This window comes from Aythya fuligula, chromosome 4 (assembly GCF_009819795.1).
Source record: "Aythya fuligula isolate bAytFul2 chromosome 4, bAytFul2.pri, whole genome shotgun sequence".
Taxonomy (NCBI): Eukaryota; Metazoa; Chordata; class Aves; order Anseriformes; family Anatidae; genus Aythya; species Aythya fuligula.
Window position 1 is genome coordinate 17,669,967 of NC_045562.1, and position 17,674 is coordinate 17,687,640.

Sequence of the window (17,674 nt, forward strand, 5' to 3'; positions counted from 1 at the left end):
TTTTTTTTTTTTTTAAAGATCACGTTTTGAATATTTGTCATTATTTTGAGATATGTTTGTCACGTAAAGGAAAACAAAAAAGAAGGATTACACCTGGGTAAGCAAACGTTTTGGCAACGAACAGAAACTGCCCGTATCAACTTAGACTGTGAATTTGCTTTCAGAAGAACACTACTAAATGTTTGCGCTGAATTGGAAATGAGAGTGTGTTATGTAGCATAACAATTACATACGAGTTGAATGTACAAATTAAACTCTTAGAAGCTATAACAAAGCAGTTATTTTGAAAATGGTAATAATATTATGGTCATAATGTGAAAGATAGGTATTTACCTGAGAGAGGTACTGTATGGACTATAATGTTGAGATTCTCTAAGTCTTACTATTATTTTTATTAATTTATCTTTTAAAAAATTATATTGATTTTAACATATCTTAGAAGCAATATGCTGAAGGAAAGTCAAAATATTCAAATTCATGTTAAGTAACACTTCATAATATTTATTCTAAACTGTATTTCCATATGTATAAATTCACTTATAATAGAGTAAAATTTCATGTGTTCTTGTGAATAGTGCACTTTTATATGAAGTAAGACATGGTATTGAGTAGAAATTGTTGTCATCTAATTTGCTACTCTGGAATGCAGCATCTGGAAAATGGTTAAATAACTTGTGTTTGTGTCAAACTAAAAAGCAAAAGAAAACACAAATGCATGCAGCAGCTCAGAGTAATGCTCAGTTATATTATTTGATTATTATGCATCAAATATTAGACATAAATTGGGTTTTAATAAGGTGATGGAGACTACAGACAGTCAGTAGCCACCATGACCTTTTATGTCCTGTATGTTTAGGTGTTACTGAAACAGTCATAGGGACATTGTTATATTTGTTTTTTCTGTTCTCTATTTTTTTTCTTTGCAATTCAGTAGCAGTGTTTTTTCTTACACCCTTTCAAAATGATTATTATGTGGTGTGAATTAGGTCTAAAGAAACATGAACACAATTTTTATATCATACTTGAAAAGGTTCACTGGATCCTAACTAAATCTGTATATGTTTAGGAACAGTCTGTGCCTTGAAAGATTTCTATCTGGATAGACACACTTTAAAACTAATGTCAACAAATTAATGTTACCAGAAAGGCAAGTATTTTGTTTGGTTGACAAGACAAAACCAAAATAATGGTTTTAAATCTTCTATTACTCCGAGTACTTGTAAGCAAACATTTCAAAATTATGTTTAGTGCATGTTGTTTGAATACCATCTTAACATTGCATGCAAGTGGAAAAGATGTATAGCATCTGTGGAAGAACACCTAAGTTCATGAATACTTAATTTATCATAAGAATTATCTCTATTTAAAAATCATAACAAAATGAAAAGCAGGCTGTTTTTTAAGAAATTCCACTTCGAAGATTAAAAAAAAAAAAAAAAAAAAAAAGCTAATTAGAATGTCTCTTTAGGTGTGGTTTTAATCTAAGAAAGAGCCAGTTCAGAAAGCTTTTGGAAGATGCTATTTTAATTCATGATAAATACTTACCAAATTTCCAACTTGACATGCTTAAACCACTGACAACAAAAATCAAAAAAGATTTGTATAGAGGTTCTTGAACTGACACAACAGAACATGGATAAGCTGCAGTCCCCGTGTGATCATTTAGGGAATCATTGGTATTCAATGTATCATCTTGGTACGCAGAACTGTCTCACTGCTTCTTGTCAGTGTATGTGAAACCCAATTTGTTACTTCAGCAATGAAGGACAAAAAATGGGAAGAAAGGATAGGGAGTTATTGAAGGAGTTCCCCTCCTTCATCTTCAGTCCCTGCTGCCTGCTCACAGTGGTCCTCGCCGTGGAGAAGGCAGCAGCACCATCATCATTTGGCTCCTCCACTACCCTAGGCAATAGTGCACTTTGCTTTTAAGGCTGGCTAGAGACAATTTTATCATTTTTCTATATATATTTCCTAACTGTAGGCACTTAATATAAAATAGAATGTGAAAATGTCAGATTAGTTTTTAAGAGTATTTTTCTTGTGTTTAATAATAATTTATGTAATGTAGAATATGAAGATACGCATATAATATCTTTGTTTATTTCAAAATAAATGCACTTGAAACTTATTTCCTTTGCAGTATATATCATTCTTCTGTTATTGATCTTTATTTTGTGTAACATGGGTGTGCAAGTACTTTGCATTAGAACATCTCTTCATCACAAGGCAGTTGAAAACAAAGTATTAAGGGACATGCCATCTGCTGTGGGGGCACCCCTCAGATAGGCAGCAGTCAGTGTGCTCAATAAAAGCTTATTCAAAATCCTCCAAATTCCTGTCAGACAAGAAAATGTATATGCTGCAACTAAATAAAAGTTGAGAAACTGAAGGCTTTGATGTTTTTAATCCAGCTCTCGGTCTCTTCCATGAATTAAGAAGACTGTAACAATGCAAAAAGTTATTTAGTGGATGCTAGGAACTACTCGCTGAGGCCCTGTGCAGCTGTAAATTCTGATAAAATGGTAGCTGCTAAACCCCACAGCTTTGTGCTGCTAGCTTCTGTCTGAGCTCTGATGAATTCCTCCTTCCCAGCAGAATATCCTGTACAGCATTAGCTGCTCCCTGCTAATCTTCTGATGGCTAAAGTCACACTGGCAGATTCTCTCTGTGCACATTTTGACAGTAACTTGGTTCCAATTACGTTCACTACAAATTTATGCACTTTCTTCTAAAGTTATCAGGCTGAAGAAGAAGAAATATGAGCTAATGGTGACTAACACCATATTGTTGGTCATACTGCCTGCTTTTTTTTTTTTTTACTTGGTTGCCTCTTTTCCTAAATATCAGGATAAGAATGCATTCAAACAAAATGAGAATAAAACAATAGAGGAATGTTACACTTTGCTTTGATTCAACATTGCATTATCGTCTCAAAGTAATGAGCCATTGTGCTCTCTTGTCCCTCTGGGGACACGTTTGAAACAGTTTCTGGCAAAAGAAATACAGGCTAATACTTGCAGATTGAGAAAAATCAGACCAAAATCTGACTATTCCAAAAATCAATCTGAAAAAAAGAATATAGCAGTATCAAGTCTGAACGCCCCTTAAAATCAAGCCAAAGCTAATCCATTTTCTTATATGTGTGAGGTCTGAATGTTCAATACTTTTTCCCAATATATGAACATTCATGAAAGCATTTGTTTGGCATCCTGAACCTGTCAGCAGATGGTGCCCTTGGATATATTAAGTTCTTCTTACACACAAAAAGACTATTAAATACATGGAGCATGCTTTAATCTTGAATGAGTAACGTTAATTTATACCAGTACCTTGACTTACAAATTCTTCCTACAGGAGAACATCACTAGAAAACAACTAGAAAAATTCCATAAGAATATTAGTATCCAGTTGAAAAATTGTAATATAAAATACCTAATCTGTATGTATAAATATGCGTATGAACTGCAACTTATTAAACTTTCAAGTTTTAGTAATAAGCTGCTATTCATTTATTCATATAAGGAAACAAGTTATTACTCCTGGTTGCTTTTTTTTTTTTTCCAGAAAGTAGACAGAGCTGAGTTACCTACTTATACATCCACTTTAGTTTAAAAAATAATTGAAATTAATATCACTGCAGAAGAACTTTACCTGCTCCTGTTTCATTGCAAACTTTTAATTTACAGTTTCCTTCTTAGATTGATAATCCTTCTCCTTTTTAAACAGCTATAGCTATTAGCCATGCTTTTTTAATAACTGATTTTACCAGTAAGCAGTTTAGGTGATATGCCTGAGGTTGTATTTTCTGGTTGGAAAGAATGAAGTCATTTCATTCTAATCTTGAATTAGAAGCTACAACCTCAATTCAAGAGAGGTAATGCTGTAAGGAGGAAAAAAATAAAAATAAAAAAATCAGGTATTCAAATCTCTGCAGTCTTATACTGAGCCACATATGCTCTTTAACAAATGCACACAGAGAATTGCACAATGTCCAGAAATACTGCAAACCATTTAAAATCAGCAAACAAACTACACTGCATAACAGGTCAGCCCTGAGTGATGAATGTGTTTGGGGGAATAAACAACACATTGAAAAAATTACTGCTGAAAGTGACAGAAGAGTGGGTGGATAATAAGCCTAAATACAGCTTTGAACAACATCCCTGAGGGCAGACTCTGCAAATACAGTATTATATCAGTCTGGAACAGCAATCAGGAAATCACCAGGAAAGATTTCATTACTTGAAAACTAGCTAAATGAGCCTCTCCCGTGGAGAGCCAGGCAAATTTCCACACGCTGGAAAGTGAAAAAGAACATAAATAAAGCTTACAGCAACAGTTAGGTTTGGTATGCAAACAGTTGTAATTTATTAAGTACCTAGATAGGGTGAAGGAGGAGCAAGAGGGTGAATACCTGTGGGCCAGTGGTTCAATTAAAACATGTCCTATGGCTAGAATAGTTAAGACAGGAGTAGCTATCAAGTGGCTTTTCTTATGCAGCTGAAAACCACAAATGGCAGATGGTACTTGAGTCCAGCTGGGATGCAACATGCATTTTCTAATTGGTTTCTTAGGAAGGAAACATTGCAGAGAGATTTCTTCTTCCATGTGCAGCAAGCGCGCTCCATCTCCCAAACACTGGAGAGAAGCAAGCAGCACATTGCCTGTTGTGAAGGTCAAAGAACATCGCTGCAGAGCCACTGGTTTGTCTAATTAGCAATGTGTGTCAGCTTGTCTGGGTGTCCTGTGTTGATGCAGATTCCTGCTTCTACCTTTTTGTCTGTGTATTGCACTGGTGTGAAGGCAAATAGTTATCCTCCTGTCCTGTTGTCCCTCCTTCTCTTCCTGTTCCACTTCATGTGTGGGACAATTGGTGATGGAGAAATTATTCCATCATAGTGGATTGGTTACACAAAGGAGAAGATGTTCATAGTCTATTAGCCATAAAGATTCTCTGAAAGAAGTACGTATAAGAGTATTTTTCATGTGTGTTTATCTAGCACTCACTGTATTCTGTATATACCTAGTTCAGGAGGTTTTAATTGACCAAATAAACATTATTTTTCTAAAATACTGTACTTAAAATTAAATTAAAACTATTATGAGACTGTAGGAAGAATAACGCTTTATCACTTTCAAATGATTTTAGCATTCAGTAAATCTGTGATGTTAAAAGGAGCTCATGATATGAAGTCTTGTTATTTCACACTCAGTTGTTGTAATGGTAGTCCTAAGAGTTCAGGGAAATTTTATAGCTGAAATGTAATGAGCTAGTACACATGTTGTATTTCCAGCTACTTATTGTAACTCATGAGTGGGCTGTAAATGTGAACATCTATGGCCAGCCTTAGATATTAAATCCTCAGGAAACTAAATGAATGCTGAATTCCCAATCTAAGCCTGACAAATGCTCTCTTACTGCAGTAATCTGGTATTTAAATCACATGTACATTAACAAGAACACTGTCAATTTACATAAATGTTGTTCTTCAAGTTATTTTCTTTTGTGGCTCATCTTGCTTTTTTTTATTATTATTATTGTTTTGAAATTTTATGACCATTCATACTGGTACAAAACTGAGCTCTGAAGAGGCTTTTTATGCCAAATTATCAATAATAGATTGTTTCTCTCTGCCATATATTAAACATTCTCCTTCTATTTTGCTGCTTTTACTTTACAAGGTTGATTATAAGAAACTGCTTAGCACATCTTAAAATACATTCAGGATGCCAGTGTAATTTCATTAGATGTCTACGTATTATATGTATCTCCTATGGTTTGTTCCATCTGGATGACTTGCTAAGATCAGAAGTCCTAGTACATTTTGTCACTTTCCAAATGCACCACAGTGCTCTGAACTGCCATCCATACACAGTGGACATTGTAGAAATGCAATAATTTGCATATCAGGGAACTCTTCATTATCAGCAACAACTGTGATGTAATTCTTCATCTAAAGGTGGTGCTCTCAATGAAATTGAGCCCCCCCAAACTTGCACAGGAGTATCTTCCATATTTTTTACTGCATGCTAGGACATAAAGATGACTAGTGTTGAACCAGAATGACCATGATTTTGGACCTCTAGAAAACACTGCATTACAATAATAGCTATGTTAATAATTATACTAAACAGTGAAGTCCCAATTTTTGTAGAATCTGAGCAGCAAGAGGAGAATGGTACTGGCCATTAAAAAAGAAAGCCAGACTACAGAAGTCCATTTCCGTGAAGGGGCAATACAATTCCTCTATTCCTCTAACCAGAAATTGTATGATGTAATTTGAGGTCTTTGTAACCCTTCATCTTTTTGTTCCCACATCTCTGGCAACCTGCCACCTCTTTATATAAATAGTTTTGTATAACTACTATTATCATAAAGAATTAATTACTATGTTACATAGTGTTCTCCTTTTCGCATCGTTCCCTGGCATCTGTTTTTGTCTGTCCTGTATCCTTGAAGGCATTCTAAAATGGTTTAAAGGAGAATTCTAATGTCATGAGAACTGTTTTCCTAGCATACATACAGCAGCATGGCAGGCGCTGTCTGAACACTTAAGGAGCTGTAAGGAAACATAAGCCAAGGCAATAATGTTCCTTTTTCCTGTACCCTTCATAAACACGAGGGGACAAAGAGTTGGATATTGTAACATTAAAAAATAGGCCAAACATGCAATGTATGTATGGTGACTGGTAAAATAACACATACTATTTATATAATAGTAATAGTATTAAGAAGCTTTCCATAGACACCCAGGTACAACACAAAATATTATTCCTACTTATGTATACAGTTTCCAGTAGCTATTCCCTAGAAAAACTCAAAACACCAGGTGCTTTTTCTGAGAGAGGTCCCTCTGACTTACTTCCAAGTATGTATCTGAAAAGACATCAGCAGGATTAAATTGCTATGATAGGGAATACCTATCATAGAGGCTCATTTAGCTAGTTTTCAAGTAATGAAATCCTTCCAACTTCAGGTGCCAGCCAAGCTGAGATGACAGCCAGATCTGGGGACCAGCCCACCTTCAGGACTGCCCTGTGTCATATGGAGCAGCACAGTTCTCACACAACCCCTTTTCCCGCCCCTTTGTTTTTTATTCGCAACTCATTTACACATGCCTTTTATTGTGTCCCCCCCCCCCCCCCCCCCCCCCAGCTTTCCCTCCTTTTCTCTCCCATCCTCTGCAGCATCGCATTGGCAAAACCACAGGATGACACAGGCAGTCTTCCCACTCTGTCATCTTCCTTTCACAGAAGGACACTTTCCTCAATACCTCAGACGCTGCTTTCTACTGGTGGCGAGGAAGATCGATTCTCCCAGTACATGGACCTCTTCCAGAACTTTCTCCACAGCCGAGACACGCAGGCCTGTAGGGAAGAGGAGAGGCTTTCTTCGTACTGCTTTTGACCCACGTGCTGTGAGAATGGATTTCTTTTATGAACAGCACAGTCTCGTGACTTCCGCTTAGTGAAAGTCACGAGAATGCCACCAGTATCTCTCCCAATCCGTTTCTACTTACTGCAAGGCATAATTTGAGTTCACTTTAAGGCACCTTTTTCACACTGCCTGATGTTCAGCCCTAACAAATAGTTGAGAACATTCCTGGAAGGCAGGCTTACCTGTAAGCACTGGAGCTTCTGAGTCGGTGGGGTTTTATTCTTATTTACTATTGCTATTCTTATGTTTTTAAGGGCTGGAAAGGGAGCTTAGAATCCACATAACTAGTTTCACTGAGAACAGACAAGGTGAAGGAAGTACTCCAACTCCTCTACATTAAAGAACTGTAGAACCCAGGAACACTTACCTGCCAGCTTCCGAACCTGAGTCGCTTCCACACTGCTTCACAGGGAAGTCGCACCACCAGGGTTCTGCTGCACTGAGAAGGCACCGCCAACATAGCTAGCTCATAGAGTCACTAAAACTATTTCACAGAGTTGGTTAAGAACATGAAACAAAAGCAGCCTACTGGGGAACACTGAGCCCACCACCACGACAGCAGAAAAGCACCCTAGACAACCTGAGCCTCAAACTCCCCCTGAGAAGGCAATTACCCACAGCTCCTCAAGCTTCCTTTATAGCAAAGGACAAATGACCCACACCTGCCAGGTTTCACTTCACAAGGGTGGAGCCAAGAGACCTTGTGGAATAGGCTCCTCTACCTGGCTTCAGTCTTTTAAAGTCAATTGCTCCTTATCACTAATAGAAATAACCTGACAAGGGGCTTAGTGGTTAGAGATGACCTAACGAATTAACTACAAAAGGTGCACAAGGGTCATATTTCTGTTAGTCATTCTGTCAGGAAAATTAGTACAGAGCCTGTTAAAATAAATAAATAAATAGATAGGTAGACAGATAGAGAAATCAAAGAAAACAAATAAAATGACCTTAAAGGCAAAGTTGCTATCACAGATTTTCATCTGTCTAGTCACGACAGATAAAGAATATAGCAATCAGAATTACTTTTCTTGGCATTAATGTTATTTAAGTCTGCTTTTCTGAGATGTCTTCCTTATGCAGGACTTTTCAAAATCTAGCCCCGTGACCTCCGACTACACTATTTACTTCCGCTGCGTATAAGCTATCACGTATAAATCCTCATGTATAAATCCGGATCCTCACTCACTATTCAGGTCAAAGACTGGGCTGAAGGTCTGGGCTTTGATTTGGTTACATGCCCACATTGCTGTTTCCTGGCAGGTCATGGGAAGAAGATTGGCTGGCTTGGGGGAGCTTCCGTACACGTGGCTTTTAGGCTGCGGCCAAAGTGTTCCCCTAGATCTGGAAGTCTGAAGAGGGTTGCAGTCTCCAAGCTCAGATACAACCCCATGTTAGTCTGGCGCAACTGATTTTTGTGTTCCTTGCACTGGCTCTTCCTTCACCTCCTCTTCAGAGGCAAGGACACGCATCTCTTTTGTGCTCCTTCGTTAGTAAACAAACCAGGATAGATTAAAGCCTCTTTCTTCAAGTCAGTAAGCTACTGGGCTACAGAGATGGCGAAGGGCCTAGAGGGGAAGACGTATGAGGAGCGGCTGAGGTCACTGGGCCTGTTCAGCCTGGAAACGAGGTGGCTGAGGGGAGACCGCGTCGCAGTCTACAGCTTCCTCGCGAGGGGGAGTGGACGGGCAGGTACCGATCCATTCTCTTCAGTCCCCAGTGATAGGACCCACGGGAATGGTGTCAACCTGCGGCAGGGGAGGCTTAGGCTAGACATCAGGAAGAGGTTCTTCACTGAGAGGGTTGTCGCACACTGGAACAGGCTCCCCGGGCAAGCAGTCACTGCACCAAGCCTGTCGGCATTTAAGAAGCATTTGGACTGTGTACTTAGTCACGTGGTCTGAACTTTTGGGTAGACCTGTGTGGTGCCAGGAGTTGGACTCAATGATCCAGTTTTGGGCCCCTCGCTACAAGAAGGACATTGAGGTGCTTGAGCGGGTCCAGAGAAGGGCGACGAAGCTGGTGAGGGGCCTGGAGAACAAGTCCTACGAGGAGCGGCTGAGGGAGCTGGGCTTGTTCAGCCTGGAGAAAAGGAGGCTCAGGGGTGACCTTATTGGTCTTTACAGATACCTTAAAGGAGGCTGTAGTGAGGTGGGGGTTGGTCTGTTCTCCCACGTGCCTGGTGACAGGACGAGGGGGAATGGGCTTAAGTTGCACCAGGGGAGTTTTGGGCTGGATGTTAGGAAGAACTTCTTTACCAAAAGGGTTGTTAGACATTGGAACAGGCTGCCCAGGGAAGTGGTAGAGTCACCATCCCTGGAGGTCTTTAAAAGACGTTTAGATGTAGAGCTTAGGGATATGGTTTAGTGGGGACTGTTAGCGTTAGGTCAGAGGTTGGACTCGATGATCTTGAGGTCTCTTCCAACCTAGAAATTCTGTGATTCTGTGATCCTTAGGGGACCATTCCAACTCGGGATAATCTATGATTCTATACCCGCCTTTGGTTTCAGTGAGAATTCAGGCCCTGAAAACAACCAAAGTTTCTTCTGGATGGTGTTTTTTCTGAATAGGATAACTTAATTTCCCTTTTGAAGACTTACAAGGATGTAGTAACAAAAGCAAAGGCAGAAAACAGCACCTGAGGCACAGGCTACTTTTCAGCCTGCGGCAGACTATAGGTATTGTTATAAATGACTGAGTCCCAAATAGGGTTACAATCAAGGTTTACAGTTTATTAAAGGAATAGAGGTAAGCAAACAGCGCTGGGTGCGCCGCGAGTCTCTGCTCCACCAAGATGCACACCAGTTACATCAGGCGGCTCGTTTTTATTCCCCTAGGCTAATACATATTCATCACCACTTTTGGAAAAGGCAGGGTTCTTATCATTAGTTTCCCGGCACCCGAACCATCCCATGTATCAGCATATGTATCAGTCTCTGGCAGTCTCTCGGGGGGTCACTCATACTGAAGGCTCGTAGTTTTCCTCCCAGGCTTCGTCCTTCGGTCGTTCTTCAGCTCCCCCCCCCCCCCCCATTCCCCCTTATTTAGTGGTCTCTGGGCCACATGTCAGAAAGTTGGGTCTCATGCAAGAGTCAGCAGTTAGCTCAAAAAACTCCCCCCTATTCTCTCATCTCCCAGATCCCAGTCTCAAGGTTTACCCTTCAAACCCTCTATCGACATGAACTGCTAGACCATTCTTTTGCAACATACAAGAACTATATACTAACTACTCTGTTTCTCTTGGACTTGTGGTTATTTATACAAGAGGATGTAAGACAGAAAGTCACATTTCATTATGAGGCCCTAGCATTGTTCCATATTGACACGAATCAGATGAACATATTTCACAGGATGATATTATCATTTCAGACAAATATAATCTACGTAGCGTGAAGTGTTCCGGCATGCTTACACTCTGCCAAGGGCCCAAAAATGGGACCTTCATTTTAAGACTGCATGGAAAAGAAAACAAAAACAACAACACAGAAGGAACTTTTCCTTCACCTAAATTTTATTATTATTTTGCAACTCCTGCAGGTGTCCACAAGAAATTTTGCCCCACCCTCTCCCCCCCAAAAAACAAACAAACAAACAAATACATTGTGGCACAGAGGCATAATTTGTTCAAATTAAAAAGTAATGATTTCTTAGGACATTTCACCCAATACGTAATATTTAGGAAAATACCTTCGTTTCTTTTAGCTTTTGCCAGTAAAGCATGGAGTATGCCTTCAAGCAGTGGTAACTTTGCTCCTCATTCTTTTAAGATCTGTTTCGAATAACCATGGATATTTTCATTGAACAGACTCAAGTCAATTCCTTTAAATGTTCTAGTAAAATTTTGGCCTCAGCAATGACTTACCTATTTAATTACAGTAAAATCAGTTAAGTGAAGTAAAATGGTTTTATTGTCTATGTCATGTTGGTTTTGGTCCCTTTCATCTTATTTTATGAAATACAGTATGTAAGAATACCAAATCTAGTTTTTCTGTACCTTTCGCTACCTCTGCATTTTCAATGTAATTTGTTCCCTCCCTTTTCATGTTTTAGATTTCCCCATTGCAATTTATATCAATGTATATCAAACTCTAGGAGTTATTTTAAGCAAATTCCATACCATAACTCCGTGACACAGAACACTTTCATAAATTATTATATTCCCGTCTTTCCATGGCATGATATTTTGTTCTTTTATAATATCTGTACAGGGACGAGATGGTTTCACTGAGCCATTCACAGTGATACACAAGTCTTTCTCTTGAATTGGTAAAGATAACTTCCTGCCTTGACATATTTTATAGTTGTATGGTTCCCTCTCACTATGTAATTCTGCATTGCTCAGTCACCCAGTCTACCAAGGGTAACTCAAATTCCTCAGCCTCATCGCGTAACAATGAGGAGGACGTGTTTTGCATTATAAAAATACCACAGCTATATGGCCAATAAAGTTTAATAACAACTCATTTTCATATTATGGAGCCTGGCAGCATACCTATGCTGTTTTTGTCATATTTTATCTTTTTTTTTTTTTTTTTTTTTTTTTTTTTCTGTCTCACAGCCTTGTTTCTAATCTAATCAATGGCAGCACTGTTGTGATCACTTTGCTGCAGGCATGGTCTCCTATGTGGGACATCATACGAACCTTTTTTCCAAATCTGAACACATTTTATTCAGCCACCTCTTTTCCACCTACTGCATTGCCAGTGCTCTGGGAGATTCCAGCAAATTGCAGAAATGTGTCGCACCATTCTCAGCATTTCTAATTCTGGCATGGATATTTCAGCCACAACTTGGGCGCGCATACCGTAAGGCAACGTGGATTTACTAGGACATTTCACGAGTGTTTGATTACCATGCTGGTAACGTAAAGCATCTTTGGGAAGGAGTGAGTCAGCAGGCCGCAGGCCATCATCCCCTGCCAACCAGGACGCCCAGGTCCGACAGCCTCCTGCTCGCTGTGACCCAGCAGCCTGCCACACTCACAGCTCGTTGTTTAATTGTGTGTGATGTTGTAAGGGTCGCTACAAAACATTGCACTCCAGGCAGCACTTTTTTTCTTTTTTTTTTCTTTTTTTTTTTTTTTCTGCGAGTGTTTTTAAACCATTTTCAAGGGAGGTTCAATATCACCATCCTTGGGTGGAAAATAAAATAATAAAAAATAAATAAATGGAGGGACCAGGAGAAAACCAGAAGACTCCCCCCTTGCCTCACAGGACCCACACATTTGTGCCCCAGCCTTGTGCCTGAAGCAGCAGGGGCCCGGCCAGGCTCTGCCTCGTGGAGGGGGCCGGGCAGAGCCGCCCCCTAGTGCCGGCCCGCGGTGGGAGGAGCGCGGAGGGAAGGGAGAAGAAGGAGAGAAGGGAGGAGGAGGAAGGAGGAGAAGGAGAAGGAGGGACCCCGGCGGGGCGGGGATGCGCGGCCGGGACGCGGGGCGCGGAGTGCGTGGCCGGGATGCGGTGCGGGAAGATGGCGGCGGCGCCGCCACCAGCGGCAGCAGCGGGGGCAGCGGCGGCGGCCGGGGCGGCGAGCGGCTGGGGCGGCGTGCGGCGGCGCTGCCAGCGGCTGCTCTACTGGGTGCCCGTGCTCTTCATCTCCAGTATCCTGTGCTGGTCCTACTACGCCTATGTCACCCAGCTCTGCCTGCGTGAGTGCCGCCGGGGAGGGCAGGGGGCGGCCGCCGGCTGTGGCCAGCCCGTGGCTTGCGCCGCGAAGGGGGTCGGGGAAGCGTCGTGTGCTGAAATCTGGCTGCTGGCCACCGAGGTGGAAGCGTGAAGGGGTGAGGTGGAGCCCCCCGAGTTGGGAGCAGAAAGGACCGTGGGGCAGGGCAGCTCCCTGGGGTGGGTTTTGGGGTGCTCAAAGGACGCCCGCTGCCCCTGCTTCTGGCCCTGGGCAGCAGGCAGGTGGGCACGCAGCTGGCGAGAGCAGGGTGTTTGGTTCAGCGCGGGGGGCAAGCCAGAAGGGTTAATGAAATGGCAAGCCAGCCGGGCTCCCTTGAATCGATTCCAGTTTCTGTGGGTGTTTACCTTGCAGGAAGCAATCTTTAAATTTTAGATGCGTCACGATGTTTAGATGTTTCATGGTGTTTGTTTAAATCCCGGTGTTCCGTGACCGATGTTACGGTGCTGGGAACACAAACTGTCCGCCGCATCTCCTTTACCCCTTTGCTCTAGGGGGGAATCACAGTGAGCATTGAGTAGCTGCCAGGCATCTGTTCAGGGATCGTGGTGATGGTGGGGAAATACCCTCATCAAGCTCAGTCAGTGCATTTATATGCCCGTATAACTTTGCCAGACTTCAGCTGTTCATGTAAAAAATCTCAGCAGTCTGGTAACTAATTTTGGGTTATATTTTTTTAACAGAATAATGTGATAGGAAGGTTTTTGTTGTACAGATGCCTGGCTGAACTGTTGAGGCATTAAGCCAGACATGATTCCCTGGCTTAGCACCTCTGTTTTGCAGGGAGCTATGAAGACTTGGTGTGTTGTAGTTGAGATTGATTGATATACATATATATATTTATTTATTTTTCACTAACAGCATTCAGATGTGTTACTTTTAAGTGCTGCTCATCAGCTAGAAAGTGGGATTTGAGTGCTGTGTCCTGGTGAGAGGAGGAGCAAAGTGTCTCCCTGCAGAGCATTGTATGGGATTCTGTGGGGAGAAGTGGCTGAGGGGAGCTGTAGGCTGACACAGGGAGGGCAAGGATGCTGCAGGAACGAGTGACCCTATAGTTAATGTCTGTCCTAATGTACACAGCCCCTTGATATGTACACAACAAAGGAGGCTTGATGTGGGCAGTGCTATTTGAGTGATCTACTGTATGCTTTTTTCTATGTAATTCTACCAAACAGAGGAAAAAAGAGTTGTAGTGTACCTGAAAGCATTTCGTAAGGCCTCTTAGGGAAACAGCAGGCTTGAAACTTCCTGTGAACTATTGCACTGTAAGTCCTTGAGAACCCCTCAGAGCAAAAGGCCTGCAGTAGGAAGGAAGGGAGAGGGCCTCTTGGGACTCTGCTAAAACTGCCGGTGCTGAAGCCCTGTCTGTGAACAAAGGTGGCTTTTAAAAATTTCTTGTCGTTTCCCTCTACCCACATTCCTCCTGGCTTACCAGCTTATGAATTCAGCGTAACATTTGCCCACGACTTGCCTTAATTCCATCTTCTATCTATATCTGGATGTTTTTCCTCATTTTTGGCGTATTAAGATAAAACAAACTTATGTCTTGTCTTACTAATGAATATTTAGTGTAAACAACAGAAGGAACAGCTAACAGCTCTGGGAACGAAAGCCAGCAGCAGGAAAAGACTGTAAGCGTTTCAGTGCTTTGAAGCCAGCCTGTGTGCTCTGCTCATCTTTTATTCCTGCAGCGCTGCCTGCTCCGGGGATGTGTGTAACTGCTGATTTTGTTGCGACTGGCTGTCAGGGATGCTGATGACGAGACAATGTACAGCAAACAATGTTAACCGTTGTGTGGTAGGATTTAGCAAGCAGCGTTGCACAGTTCTGATGTAAATGGTTTCTTTGAGCTTTTAGTAATGAGAGTTTCAAATGTAGTGTGCTGGGTGTTGCAGTTTTGACTGAGTGGTGTAGGAGGGAGTTTACATTGGAAAAAGAAAGAAGTTCCCTGAGGTGTTCCCTTTCATCCCTAAAACTTATCAGTTATGGTATTGAGCAATGTTCTAGAAATCAGGAAAAATGATTCAGGGTATAGAAACAATAACAAAGGCAGGGGGAGAGAAAAGGAACCACAACTTTTACCTGTGGTATTGCTATGCTTAGAGTTCTGCCTCTTTTGTTAGGGGATTCAGCTAAGTGCTCGCAGGTCTTTAACCTTTAAGATAAAGGAGAAAGGCATTCAAGGCCTTTCAGTCAATGGTCATCCTCTTCCTGCTGCTTATAGAGTACTAGAATTAAATGAGATGAGTCAATTTTTAAAAACTGCAAAGCTGGAAATGTTGTAAAATGCATTTGTTTTCAAAGAATCTCTAATATGGGAACAGCACCTTTATGGTATATGAGAAATGTTATTTTTTACAAACCTAAAGGACAACACTGCTGCTTGCTGTGTCTTGGATGTTGCTTTGGGAGCAGGATGTAAAGTCATCTCTGAAGGGCTGGACTGGAAACTTCTTTTTTTTTTTTTTTTTTTTTTTTTTTACAGCAATGTCTAATTTTTCCTAGGTAGTGTGGATAGACTTGTTTCTAGGATCTGCAGTGCGCTTAAGTAAAACAGAACATTTTTTTAATTCTCTGATATAAAAATATTTTGCGGCATGTCACAGTGCTTCTGGGCTTGCAAGTATCCTACTCTTTGAGATTGTAATTGTTCCTTATTGCTAGAAGTGGAGTGATTCATAGGACTGATTGAAAACCCTCCCAGAAAGGAAAAGGCTGCATACAGTAGAGGGTAGATTTTAATTCAGGATTTCTCAAACATATAATCTCTGATTAATTGTAACCTTTGGTTAAATCAGATGAAGTTTTGTATGAGATACCACAACTCTTGTCAAATTCCTTTGTATCTCTAAGGTCAATAATACTTGAAAATAACATATATTCTTCCATAAAAATAATGTAGAGGCTTTGGCATGACCCCAAATTGTCACATCTGGAGATAAAGTGAAATCAAAATGATGTTCAGTTAAAATATATCTGCTAGGTGGAAGAGTGTGTTGGAATCTCATGCTTTTCTAATTCCTGCCAATTGTTCTCACAGTAGCTGTGGATGCATAAATATAAAACTAGAGAGGTTTTTAAACATACTTTTTTTCCCATTGTTTTTATATTCTGCATTTGCAAGCCTTCCAAAATTTCATGAAGAGTGATGCACTCTAAAAAGAGTAGAAAACACTAACAATGCACAATGGTTATGTTGCACTTTGGTAGTGAAGCTACTGAAATTTCAACATAAGGTATTCAGAACAACATGAACTGCAAATGTAGTGTTCTCCTGTCCTCTTCATCCATGTGTCTGTACTTAGAAAAATGCATTTTGGATCCAGTAAACTCTGCATATGCAAAGAAAAAAAAATTTCTGAGGTTTTCCACTTTAGGTACATCTCTAATTTGGGTTAGTAGAACCATAAGGGGCTTTGAATAATTATCCACTCTATTACCCACTGCTTTTGGGTAAGGCAGAACCAGTAGATATTTGTGCTGTTTCTGACAGCTATTTGTCAGAAATGTTCTTGACAATCCTGGACATTGAGACTTATTTATTTTTCCTACCAGTTCATGATTTGAAGCTATTTATAAGAAGGAAAACCTGAACATTTGACAGTGCTGGGACAGATGGTGACAATTTTAACTGTGCTGATGAAATGGTTGTCCAATAAAGTACAAATTGGTTTCATATGTACAGTTTTAATCCATTCTTACTTGTCACCGATTTTAATTTGAAGGGTAATACTCTTGTTCAGGGAATCATGTCCTAAAATACAACTTGAATTTGTAACTTTAAAGAAGGAGGATAGATCTGCTGTGGAACCTGGAATGAGCATCTTTCTAACTACCTAAGTGAAGAGAGAGGGAGGAAATGTTCCCACCTGGTGAGTGGTCTGGCTGATCTGAGAAAGTGCGAGTGGCTTCAGCACAGTTGAAGGGGGAGGCAACGAGACATTCACCATCCAGTCAGGAGAGCTCATAAACCACATCCTTGTATTTTGTATGAATGTGTAACTGTGAGCTGCCCACCACTACCTTCAGTGCAGAGCAGAGCAATGTGATGTGACACCCAACTGCTAAAGATGTTAATGGGCGTGAAAGAGTTTTGCTTGGAGGACCAGATTGGTTAGCGCTGAACGGAGGGTTTTGATTCAATACAGTGACAGTGGAATAGAATTATAGTGGGATAAAAAGCTGCTTAATTCATCACAATTTAGAGGCAGAATTAATGTGTGCCCTGGAGGCATGGCACAGCGTGATCAGGGATCAGAGCATGTTGAGATAGAAGCTGATAGACCCTGCGCGTGGCAAAGCAAAAAAGTGGGGGCCCAAGATTTGGTCATCTGGGTTTGAGCTCTTTGCTCCATATGTTCTCCAAATGGATCAAAGGATTTCTGGTACTTACTGCTCATGTCTTGTAATCAACTGCAGCTTACATTTCACTACAGAAATACACATATGTTGTAACACTGCTGCCTGTACGTTGGCTGCTAAGATAGCAATGGATTTTGGTCAAAGCATAATTGTATATGTATTTATGCCAGGTTTTGCAGATGCCACATTTTTTCTCTTTTG

General features: G+C 40.9%; 1 protein-coding gene across 1 annotated transcript in view; it reads left to right on the forward strand.

Moving 5' to 3' along the window:
• Nucleotides 1-12,983: 12,983 nt before the first annotated feature.
• ZDHHC2 (zinc finger DHHC-type palmitoyltransferase 2) overlaps nt 12,984-17,674 on the forward strand; it is a 33,063-nt gene continuing 28,372 nt past the window's right edge. The window contains exon 1 of the mRNA XM_032187489.1: nt 12,984-13,079. The gene's annotated coding sequence lies outside the window, so the exon portion shown is untranslated. The remainder of the gene's footprint in view (nt 13,080-17,674) is intronic.